At 43.5% G+C, this 12,488-nt stretch overlaps 1 pseudogene; it reads left to right on the forward strand.

Moving 5' to 3' along the window:
- The first annotated feature begins 430 nt into the window (after window positions 1–430).
- LOC129695969 (U2 spliceosomal RNA) lies at window positions 431–535 on the forward strand (annotated as a pseudogene).
- Window positions 536–12,488: the final 11,953 nt, after the last annotated feature.

The raw sequence follows: 12,488 nt of genomic DNA on the forward strand, positions 1-12,488 counted from the left end.
CCGCGCAGTGCAGGCAGCCGGCAGGAGAGCAGCAACGGCAGCCAGCAGCGGCAGGAGCAGCAGCAGCGGCAGGAGCAGCAGCAGCGGCAGCGGCAGCAGCAGCGGCAGCGGCAGCGGCAGGAGCAGCGGCAGCGGCAGGAGCAGCGGCAGCGGCAGGAGCAGCGGCAGCGGCAGGAGCAGCGGCAGCGGCACATCGTTTCCCAGAGAGGGAAAACACCTGTGCCCGACTTCGCTCCCGCACCAGGAGAAAAATTCATTTTCTCGACCAGTATGCCAGTCTCGCTTTGGAAGCGAGTCTGGCTTCAAGCAGCGCTACCGGCCAGCGCCGAGGCCAAGGACATAGCAGTGGACTTGACTGGCTGCAATCGACCGTGAGGGATCAGTACTGTGAGTACCGGGGTTGGTCCCAGCGGGTTCTTTAGTTACAGAGATCGCTTCCTGGCCTTTTGGCTAAGATCAAGTATAGTATCTGTTTATTATCAGTTTTAATATCTAATACATCCCTTATCTAAGGACCATATAAACAGGAATGCCCAGAACTGAGGGCATTGGATTGGGGTGGACCGGCTGCAACGACCGCGAGGGACCAGTACCGTCAGTACGGGGGTCGGTCCCAGCGGTCTGAGATAAAGGAGCAGCCAGGAGCGCTGAGAGCATTGGAGCCGGGTCAAAGAAAATGGGCTAGATGGAATCAGCTGTGCCAGATGTCCTCCACACCGGCCATATCCACTCCACGGAAGGAAGGACAAAGCTGGAGAAGGAGGACCGTGGAACAGCGGGCAGCCAGCAGCAGCCAGCGGCACTTGGATCAACCGTAGTGGGATCAGCTGTGCCCGATGTCGGCCCCGCACCGGCCAGATCCATGCGGCCGAGCGGTAAGGCTAGACACAAATCAAACAAGGTAGTGGACTCAGAAGGGTCCGACTTTGCATAAAACCGCCGGCAACCAGCGCCCGAGAGGGCTGGAGCGGGAAGAAGCGGTGTATGGAGCCTTGCTCCAACGTGATAAAACCACAGCAGTACCTCTTTGAGGGCTGCACAATGCTTCTACCCCATCAGAGGGGAGCACTGTGGGTCAGTTCTGGGTTGACTTGCAAGAGGGGTCCGCAGAACAAAAGACAAGTGGGCAGCAGTTAAGCCCCACATGGGTACCCCGTGCGGGACCCTAGAGATCTCTAACTCTATAAAAAAGAGTAGGCAGGACCCTGATGGGCCAGAGCCTGGTAATACAGCGTCCCATGATCCTAACACAGCAGGGACTCTGCTGGACATGGTGGCTGATTACTTTAGCCAAGTCAAACATGGGTAGACTTGGATCCAGGATGGCAATAGTATTACTATATGTCTGGCCACAAACGCCAACAAGAAAAATTTACAAACACTGGCCAGACATCTGCCACCTGGCAACGGTGAGGCATTACAGGTGCCCAGTGTAAACCAATGCATTTGGCAGCATATGGACGAACATCAGGAACCAGGACCTCAATATCCAGAGAACCTTAAAGGGATTGACGGAAGGCATCATAGCATACACCCGCACCCTGGACTAAACGTAGGTAACCAAAGACCATCAAGACGCACTAGCTCTGTTTAATAATATGCAATATGACCTGAACTACACGTGGAAGGCGGCCATTCGGCCAGCACTAGGACCCCAAAAACGCTACCATTTGCAAACAAAGAACCGTGTGTGGACTAAGCCAAGACACTGGGGCTCATCAAGGCCAGCGCAAGGGCCTATTTTGGAGCATGATACCAGCCACAGGCAAGGCCATAAAAAATGTGGCTCATACCAGTGGCAGTGTCAGAAATCAATATAACCCGCAGGATCCGTTTAAGGGTATGGCCAGGGCGGCCACCCTGGAAGATGCGGAAGCCTCAACCTCCCACACAACCCCGAACAAGAAATATCAAACCAGAACCTTATTTTCAAAAAACCAAGGAAATAACACAACCACCGGTACCATGGAGGTAGGTGGGTGGGGTTTCTTCTGTTAAAATAGGGACCTACGATGGTAGGGGAGGTTGCAACACTACAGTTATGTATGGTATATAATCACTACAGATTCATATAATCTCAGCAGTATTCATGTTATCTGATAGGTTTTACTCATCCCAATAACCACAGTACAACAGTACAACCAGAAGGGCATTTTGTCCTTACATAAACCAAACAATCTAAAACCCACATGGTGCTACAAAAATTGTACACATAAGGTGGGATTAAGCATACTTTTCATGGAACATTAGAATTGTATCAAACATATTTATTAAAAATAAAATAGAGTAGGGTTGCAGGATTATCATTGATTTTAACCCTAAACACATTTGTTCTAGATATTCATTTTAAGATGGATGCTCTTATTATTGATAAAGACTTGGTGTCAGTTGCGGGTTTCTATATGGCAGGCAATATAGAGCTTACAAAAGGGGCAATCATTAGCCCAATATTATGTACTAAAATTCTAAAACCAGCTTGGCATTGTTATGTAAATAGCCATAGGGTGATGTTTCCCCCATTCGGACCCATCAATGGGGTACTAGGGGAAATTCAACTACACTCGGCGTCTGGAATTTTCAGAGTACCCGACTGACCTTCTAAATCATGGTATTCAGTCATACAGGGGATGGTGTTAGAACCATGTTCCCTAATGAACATAGCCAAAAATTATTGATTTATCCAGTGACTGGAGGCAGTCATCCATGCCATAAGACTATGGATTTATTGATTTGTAGAGTTTTAAAGACCCACTACACGGCATTGGGCGGTCAGACAGGATGATGAATCTCATCTCATCTGCACTAAGACTGTCAACACGGAAGCAGTACCTTGGACACATCAAGAAGTGGGGCATATTCTGCTTGGACAACAACCTCGACCAAAAGGCCAAGAACATTCTGGCTGTATTGGAATTTTAACAAGCCTCCATTATGATAATCAATGGAGCTACAGTGCCATCAATAGTGCCCCAAGTGCACTCTCCAATTACCTATCACAAGGAACGAAGCAGCACGCGGTGGGAACGCACCCCTGGTAAGAAAACCAGGTACTCCGAAATCTGGGACGTGGGTGTCGTTTCTCAACATGCTGAGGAGCTTGTAGCTCATACAGCGTTGTCACCTCAGTAACAGACCAGGAAGATGGTTATGCGCATGGTGTTATTTACTGCACAACAAGTCCAGCCATTAAGCAAACTGCGCCTGGACTCCCTGATCATCTCACCGAGAAACTGGTGTTTTCATACAGGATTTAATAAAAGAAAACTGATCGGGTTCCTCCGGTCTAGGGTTTGATTTTATGGTACACCCATATGGCAAACGACTGTGTATAACAAGACACATCTAACAATACATAGAATATACTCAGAACATTCGAGGTCAGACTATGGAGTTGTTTATCTCTTACAAGAAACTGCATGATAGGGTCATGACTCAAACTATATCAAGGTGGCTCAAATAGGTCCTAAAAATGGCAGGAATAGACACTAATGTTTTAACTCTCATTCCACCAGGACTACAGCAACATCCGCAGCAATATTGTACAGGTACCCACAGACCAAATCCTCAGAATGGCAGGAGGGTCATTTCAAAAAGGGTTTTCCACAGGTTTTATAATAAACCAGTTATTTTTTGGAGCCATCATTGTATTAAGAAAACATTTTATGTTCAACAAAATAATTTGTCCGAAAGGTTACAGGGTTATGATTCTCAAATTTTAAAAAATGTTATATTTTTTCGTTATACCACACAACTCTTTGTATAATTGTGTTTTAAAATTACTAATGATGCTCTCTCCCAATACCCAAGGCAGTTGTGAAGCATGGACTCGTTCCACGGCATGAGGTCACAGAGCTTTGAAATCTTCACGAAGTCACTCACGTGACTCCGAAGTAAAATAGTAAGATTAAACGAGAACTTACCAGTTTGAAGTTTGATCTGTATTTTATGAGGAGTTACGATGAGGGATTTCGTGCCCTCCGCTCCCACCCTCTTATGATCTTATCAAAAACTGGTATCTCTTTGATAATCTTACTATCTTAGATCATTATAGGTTCCTGTGACCTCACACCGCTGCTTTGAAGAATGACACGCATGCGTGGAAGCGGGGTTCTTCACGAAATCCCTCATCGTAACTCCTCATAAAATACAGATCAAACTTCAAACTGGTAAGTTCTCGTTTAATCTTACTATTCTATTTTATTCTATTCTATTCTACTTGTTTAACTGGTCTGCCATTTCCTTGTTTCCCATTATAAATTCACCTGTCTCTGACTGTAAGGGACCTACATTCGTCTTCACTAATCCTTTCCTTTTTATAAACGTATAGAAACCTTTACAGTCAGTTTGAAACTTTTACAGAAGGTGACTCTCAGTAAGCTTTCAGAGGCTGGGTTCAGGGAGGGAAGCAGGGATGGCTCATTACTTGAGTAGGGGGGGAGATGGTGTGTGCAATGTGGGTGTTGGTTGGTTGGTTGATTGCCGATAGGGAAACTAGGGAACAGCATTTTGAACATGATAGACACAAAAGCTGGAGTACCTCAGCAGGTCAGGCAGCTTCTCTGGAGAAAAGGAATAGCTGACGTTTTGGGTTGAGACCCTTCTTCAGACTGAGAGTCAGGGGAGAAGGAAAAGAGAGATATGAAAAGGTTCAAAGAAACAAATGAATGAGAGCCAGACAGCAGGAGGAATTACAGAGGGAGAGGAGTGAGAGAGGGTGTTGCAGAACTCTCATCGGACAGAGGAGGAAAACTTCTTCAAAATAGACACAACTTGAGATTCCGCAGTGGAGCAGACAAAATGTGAAGGAAAGAACTGCAGATGCTTGTTTACATTTGTTGTACTTTGAAGAAGTTCTCCTCCTCTCCCACAAGGGTTTTGCAATACCCTGTCTTGCTGCTCCCCCTCTGTGATTCCTCCTGCTCTCTGACTGTTATTTGGAACGGATGGTTGAATTGCGATGGTGATGTGAGAAATCTCATAAATGGTAATTATTACATTCCCTGCTGGGAAAATAGTTGCTTTAAATAAGTGGCAAATAACTTTCATTGAACATAGAACAATGCAGCACAGAAACATGTGAAGGAAGGAACTGGAGATGCTGGTTTAAACCGAAGATAGACACAACACGTTGGATTAACACAGTAGGACAGGCAGCATCTCTGGTCGAGACCTGAAACGTCACCCATTCCTTCTCTCCAGAGATGCTACCTGTCCCGCTGTGTTACTCCAGCATTTTGTGTCTATCTTCAGCACAGGAACATGAGTTTCAGCCCAGCAAATTAAGGAACATGTGAGGTGTCCATGAATTGTAAGACTCAAATTCATCAAATGGACTGACAAATGTGAGCTTGAACAAGATGCACTTTTTAAATCTTTCATATGCCCAAGAGGCAAGCATAGGTGTGGGAACTGGAAACATGTAGATGTCTCTTTATTTTCCTGGCCTGTTTCAGCAATAGGGAAAGGTCCTTATGATCCCCGCCGACAAGGGTGGTGCCATGGTAGTCTAGCAAGCTGAACTACACCACATTGAGCCAGGCACCAGCTCTCGGACACCTCCTCCTACCTATCATTGGACCATGATCCCACAGGTGAGCACCAAGCCATAATCTCACAGACCATTTCTGATTTTATCTCTTCTGGCTGTCTGGCTGTCTGCCTCCCACAGCCTCCAACCTTATCATTTCCTAGACCTGCACAGCCCGATTTTATATTCTCCCCAAAATCCATAAACACAACTTCCGTGGCAGACCCATTGTTTCTGCCTGCTCCTGTCTCACTGAAATGATTTCTACGTACCTCAACACCATCCTATCCCCCCTGGTCCAATCTCTCCCAACCTATGTCTCTTTAATGGCTTGCGCTCTCCGAGCCCCCACCCCCTCATATTTATTATGGTCGTTCAGTTACTCTATACCCCCATCTCCCACCAGAAAGGCCTTAATGCCCTCCGTTTCTTCCTCAACTGCAGAACAATCCAATTTCCCTCCACCACTCTACTCTGCCTATCGGAATTGGTTCGCATCCTTAACAACTTCTCCTTCGACTCCCCCCACTTCCTCAAATTCAAAGGCATAGCTATGGGCATCCACATGGGCCATAGCTATGCCTGCCTCTTTGTAGAGTACTTGGAACAATCCCTGCTCCAGGCGTACACTGGTCCTATCCTATCCACTATATTGATGACTGCATCGGTGCTACTTCCTGCACCCATGTGGATGCAGGGTGACTTGGACAGGTTGGGTGAGTGGGCAGATGAATGGCGGATGCAGTTTAATGTGGATAAATATGAGGTTATCCACTTTGGTGGCAAAAACAGGAAGGCAGATTATTATCTGAATGGTGTCAGGTTGGGAAAAGGGGGAGTACAAAGAGATCTGGGGGTCTTTGTACATCAGTCATTGAAAGTAAGCATTCAGGTACAGCAGGCAGTGAAGAAATGGCATGTTGGCCTTCATAACAAGAGGAGTTGAATATAGGAGCAGAGGTCCTTCTACAGTATTACAGGGCCCTAGTGAGAACACACATGGGGTACTGTGTGCAGTTTTGATCTCCAAATTTTGAGGAAGGACATTTGTGCTATTGAGGGAGTGTAGCGTAGGTTCACAAGGTTAATTCCCGATATGACTGGACTGTCATATGTTGATAGAATGGAGAAGCTGGGCTTGTATACTCTGGAATTTAGAAGGATGAGAGGGGATCTTATTGAAACAGATAAGATTATTAAGGGATTGGACACGCTAGAGGCAGGAAACATGTTTCCGATATTGGGGGAGTCCAGAACCAGGGGCCACAGTTTAAGAATAAGTGGTAGGCCATTTTGAACAGAGATGAAGAAATACTTTTTCACCCAGAGAGTTGTGAATCTGTGGAATTCTCTGCCTCATCAGCGTACTTTTACCCATCAGCAGACTGATGGATGAGGTGAGCGACAGTACTATCAAGTGAACCATTTCTCTGGATGCTTTCTTTCATTCTTTCTTTCTTTTAAAATCTTTTGATTAATTTTTTTCAAAAGCAAAAACAAAATTAAAAAAAAATAATGATAAACATAACAGTGATATTGATACATAGGGATCAGGATTACATTAATAACAAGTATAACCTAAGTATGAGTCCAGTGTCAAAATACACATTGAGTATAGACCTCCTGGTCTCTATGTAAATATAGTTAAGTGTTTAAAAGAGAACTTGTCTATATAAAACAAAAAGATACAAAGAAAAAAAAAGAAAAAGAGAGAAAAAAGAGAAAAATAAAACCCCCTAAACTAGAAAAAAAATGCAAAACAAAATTCTGGGCTGCAAAGAACTTCAACAATTTTAGTCCCTGTTTGGCATCAAGTTCGTTCCACCGTATGAAAGTAAAATAATTATTTTAACGGCTGGAGAGGGGACAATTTATATTGTGTGAAAATGTTGAATACATTTTCCCCAAGTCCTATCGAATTTAACCAAGGGTTCAACAATGTCACTCCTAATTTTTTCTAAGTTTAAACATGATATCGTTTCAGAGTACCAATGGAGTGTGGTAGGAGGATTAAAGTCTTTCCATTTAAATGAAATAGATCTTCTGGCAATTAATGTAGTAAAAGCAATCAGCCGATGGGCGGAACGGGACAGATGAGTAGAATCTAACATTGGTAGCCCAAAAATTGCAGTTAAAGGATGAGGTTGTAAATCAATACCTAAAACTATAGAAATAGTATCAAAAATTTATTTCCAATATTTTTCCAAAAGTGGGCAAGCCCAAAACATATGAGTCAGTGCGGCCACTTCGGAATTACATCTGTCACAGGTAGGATTTATATGACCGTAAAAACGAGCTAACTTATCTTTTGACATATGAGCTCTGTGAACCACTTTGTATTGTATCAGAGCGTGTCTTGCACACATTGAAGAAGTATTAACTAATTGGAGAATCCCATTTCTCTACAGGTAGAGAAATTTGAAGTTCTTTTTCCCAGTCATTCTTAATGTTATCTAATGTATCTATTTGTAATTTCAAAATCAACTCATAAATAGTCATTATTAAACCTTTCTGATAAGGGTTCAAATGTAAATTTTTTCCAAGATTTCGGTTTGATGTGGTAACGGAAAAGACGGTAGTAGCCTTCAAAAAATGTTTAATTTGTAAATATCTAAAGAAATGTGAGTTAGGTTCGATGAAAGGAAATAGTAAAAATTGGAAAGAGCCATGGTTTTCAAGGGAAATTGGATACTTGGTTCGGAAAAAGAGAGAGATCTACAATAATTATAGGCAGCATGGAGTAAATGAGGTGACTGAGGAGTATAAAGAATGTAAAAAGAATCTTAAGAAAATAAATTAGAAAAGCTAAAAGAAGATATGAGGTTGCTTTGGCAAGTAAGGTGAAAGTAAATCCAAAGGGTTTCTACAGCAATATTAATAGCAAAAGGATAACGAGGGATAAAATTGGGCCATTAGAGAGTTAGAGTGGACTTATCTGCAGAGCCAAAAGAGATGGGGGAGATATTGAACAATTTCTTTTCTTCGGTATTCACCAAGGAGAAGGATATTGATTTATGTGAGGTAAGGGAAACAAATAGAGTAGCTATGGAAACTATGAGATTCAAAGAAGAGGAAGTACTGACACTTTTGAGAAATATAAAAGTGGATAAGTCTCCAGGTCCGGACAAGATATTCCCTAGGACATTGAGGGAAGTTAGTGTAGAAATAGCAGCGGCTATGACAGAAATATTTCAAATGTCATTAGAAAAGGGAATAGTACCGGAGGATTGGCGTACTGCGCATGTTGTTCCATTGTTTAAAAAGGGGTCTAAGAGTAAACCTAGCAATTATAGACCTGTTAGTTTGATGTCAGTGGTGGGTAAATTAATGGAAAGGATACTTAGAGATAATATATATAAGTATCTGGATAAACAGGGTCTGATTAGGAACAGTCAACATGGATTTGTGCCTGGAAGGTCATGTTTGACTAATCTTCTTGAATTTTTTGAAGAGGTTACTCGGGAAATTGATGAGGGTAAAGCAGTGGATGTTGTATATATGGACTTCAGTAAGGCCTTTGACAAGGTTCCTCACGGAAGGTTGGTTAAAAAGGTTCAATGATTGGGTATTAACGGTCGAGTAGCAAGATGGATTCAACAGTGGCTGAATGGGAGATGCCAGAGAGTAATGGTGGATGGTTGTTTGTCAGGTTGGAGGCCAGTGACTAGTGGGGTGCCACAGGGATCTGTGTTGGGTCCACTGTTGTTTGTCATGTACATCTGATCTGGATGATGGTGTGATAAATTGGATTAGTAAGTATGCAGATGATACTAAGATAGGTGGGGTAGTGGATGAAGTAGATTTTCAAAGTCTACGGAGAGATTTATGCCAGTTGGAAGAGTGGGCTGAAAGATGGCGGATGGAGTTTAATGCTGATAAGTGTGAGGTGCTACATCTTGGCAGGACAAATCAAAATAGGATGTACATGGTAAATGGTAGGGAATTGAAGAATGCAGGTGAACAGAGGGATCTGGGAATAACTGTGCACAGTTCCCTGAAAGTAGAATCTCATGTAGATAGGGTGGTAAAGAAAGCTGTTGGTGTGCTGGCCTTTATAAATCAGAGCATTGAGTATAGAAGTTGGGATGTAATATTAAAATTGTACAAGGCATTGGTGAGGTCAATTCTGGAGTATGGTGTACAATTTTGGTCGCCTAATTATAGGAAGGATGTCAACAAAATAGAGAGAGTACAGAGGAGATTTACTAGAATGTTGCCTGGGTTTCAGCAACTAAGTTACAGAAAAAGGTTGAACAAGTTAGGGCTTTATTCTTTGGAGCGCAGAAGGTTAAGGGGGGACGATAGAGGCCTTTAAAATTATGAGAGGGATAGACAGAGTTGACGTGGATAAGCTTTTCCCACCGAGAGTAGGGAAGATTCAAACAAGGGGACATGACTTGAGAATTAAGGGACTGAAGTTTAGGGGTAACATGAGAGGGAACTTCTTTACTCAGAGAGTGGTAGCTGTGTGGAATGAGCTTCCAGTGAAGGTGGTGGGGGCAGGTTCATTTTTATCATTTAAAAATAAATTGGATAGTCATATGGATGGGAAAGGAATGGAGGGTTATGGTCTGAGCGCAGGTATATGGGACTAGGGGAGAATATGTGTTCGGCACGGACTAGAAGGGTCGAGATGGCCTGTTTCCGTGCTGTAATTGTTATATGGTTATTATATGGTTATAAGTAGATTATAGTTATTGGAGAGTTGTTCAAAAGACAAAAAACAACCATGCAAAAACAAATCACGAAAAGCTGCTAATCCCTTCCTCTTCCATAACAGAAAGGCTTGACCAGTAGTAGAAGGTTGGAAGAAAAAATTAGATATGACAGGACTCAAAAAGATAAAATCATTCAATCCAAAAAACTTGCGAAAATGAAACCATATTCGGAATGTATGTCTTATTATTGTGTTAATCGTATATTTATTCAATCTCGTAATTGTGAAAGGTAACGAGGTCCCTAGGATAGAAGCCAATGATAACCCTTGCATAGAATCACATTCAAGATTTATCCATCCTGGACATTGGGTATCTTCTAAATCTTTTGTTCGAAACATTAAATAGCGAGCATTAACTGCCCAATAGTAAAATCTAAGGATCGGCAGTGCCAAACCACCATCTTTTTTTGATTTCTGTAAGTATTTTTTACTTAGTCTGGGATTTTTATTCTGCTATATATATGAAGAAATTTTTGAGTCAATAATATCAAAGAAAGATTTAGCAATAAAAATTGGCATCGTCTGAAATAAATACAAACATTTAGGTAGGATAAACATTTTAATAGCATTGATTCGGCCAATTAGAGATAGGGACATAGTCAAGAGTCAAGAGAGTCAAGAGTCAATTTAATTGTCATTTGGACCCCTGGAGGTCCAAACGAAATGCCGTTTCTGCAGCCATACATTACACACAAATAGACCCCAGACACAACATAATTACATTTTACATAAACATCCATCACATAGCTGTGATGGAAGGCCAAAAAAACTTATCTCTCCACTGCACTCTCCCCCCCCCGATGTCAGAGTCAAAGTCAAAGCCCCCGGCTGGCGATGGCGATTGTCCCGCGGCCATTGAAGCCACGCCGGGTGGTGCGAGGTCGCACACCGGGTCTTGGTGTTGGAGCCCCCGGTGTGCGCTCGCAAAGTCCCGCGGCCATTCCAGCCGCGCGGGGCAGTGGTGTCAGGCCCCGCTCCAGGAGCTCTTCAACCCCGCAACACGGGCGGGAGAATTCGCCGTTGCAGGAGCCCCGAAAAGCGGTCTCCCTCCAGGGATCCGCGGGCTCCCGGTGCCGCCGTCCGCAGACCCACTTTTTAAGAAGGGAGGGAGAGAGAAAATGGGGAATTACAGACCAGTTAGTCTAACATCGGTAGTGGGGAAACTGCTAGAGTCAGTTATTAAAGATGGGATAGCAGCACATTTGGAAAGTGGTGAAATCATTGGACAAAGTCAGCATGGATTTACGAAAGGTAAATCATGTCTGACGAATCTTATAGAATTTTTCGAGGATGTAACTAGTAGCGTGGATAGGGGAGAACCAGTGGATGTGGTGTATCTGGACTTCCAGAAGGCTTTCGACAAGGTCCCACATAAGAAATTAGTATACAAACTTAAAGCACAAGGCATTGGGGGTTCAGTATTGATGTGGATAGAGAACTGGCTGGCAAACAGGAAGCAAAGAGTAAGAGTAAACGGGTCCTTTTCACAATGGCAGGCAGTGACTAGTGGGGTACCCCAAGGCTCAGTACTGGGACCCCAGCTATTTACAATATATATTAATGATCTGGATGAGGGAATTGAAGGCAACATCTCCAAGTTTGCGGATGACACTAAGCTGGGGGGCAGTGTTAGCTGTGAGGAGGATGCTAGGAGACTGCAGGGTGACTTGGATAGGCTGGGTGAGTGGGCAAATGTTTGGCAGATGCAGTATAATGTGGATAAATGTGAGGTTATCCATTTTGGTGGCAAAAACAGGAAAGCAGACTATTATCTAAATGGTGGCCGATTGGGAAAGGGGGAGATGCAGCGAGACCTGGGTGTCATGGTACACCAGTCATTGAAGGTAGGCATGCAGGTGCAGCAGGCAGTAAAGAAAGCGAATGGTATGTTAGCTTTCATTGCAAAAGGATTTGAGTATAGGAGCAGAGAGGTTCTACTGCAGTTGTACAGGGTCTTGGTGAGACCACACCTGGAGTATTGCGTACAGTTTTGGTCTCCAAATCTGAGGAAGGACATTATTGCCATAGAGGGAGTGCAGAGAGAGTTCACCAGACTGATTCCTGGGATGTCAGGACTGTCTTATGAAGAAAGACTGGATAGACTTGGTTTATACTCTCTAGAATTTAGAAGATTGAGAGGGGATCTTATAGAAACGTACAAAATTCTTAAGGGGTTGGACAGGCTAGATGCAGGAAGATTGTTCCCGATGTTAGGGAAGTCCAGGACAAGGGGTCACAGCTTAA

This window comes from Leucoraja erinacea, chromosome 3 (assembly GCF_028641065.1).
Source record: "Leucoraja erinacea ecotype New England chromosome 3, Leri_hhj_1, whole genome shotgun sequence".
NCBI classification, from domain to species: domain Eukaryota; kingdom Metazoa; phylum Chordata; class Chondrichthyes; order Rajiformes; family Rajidae; genus Leucoraja; species Leucoraja erinaceus.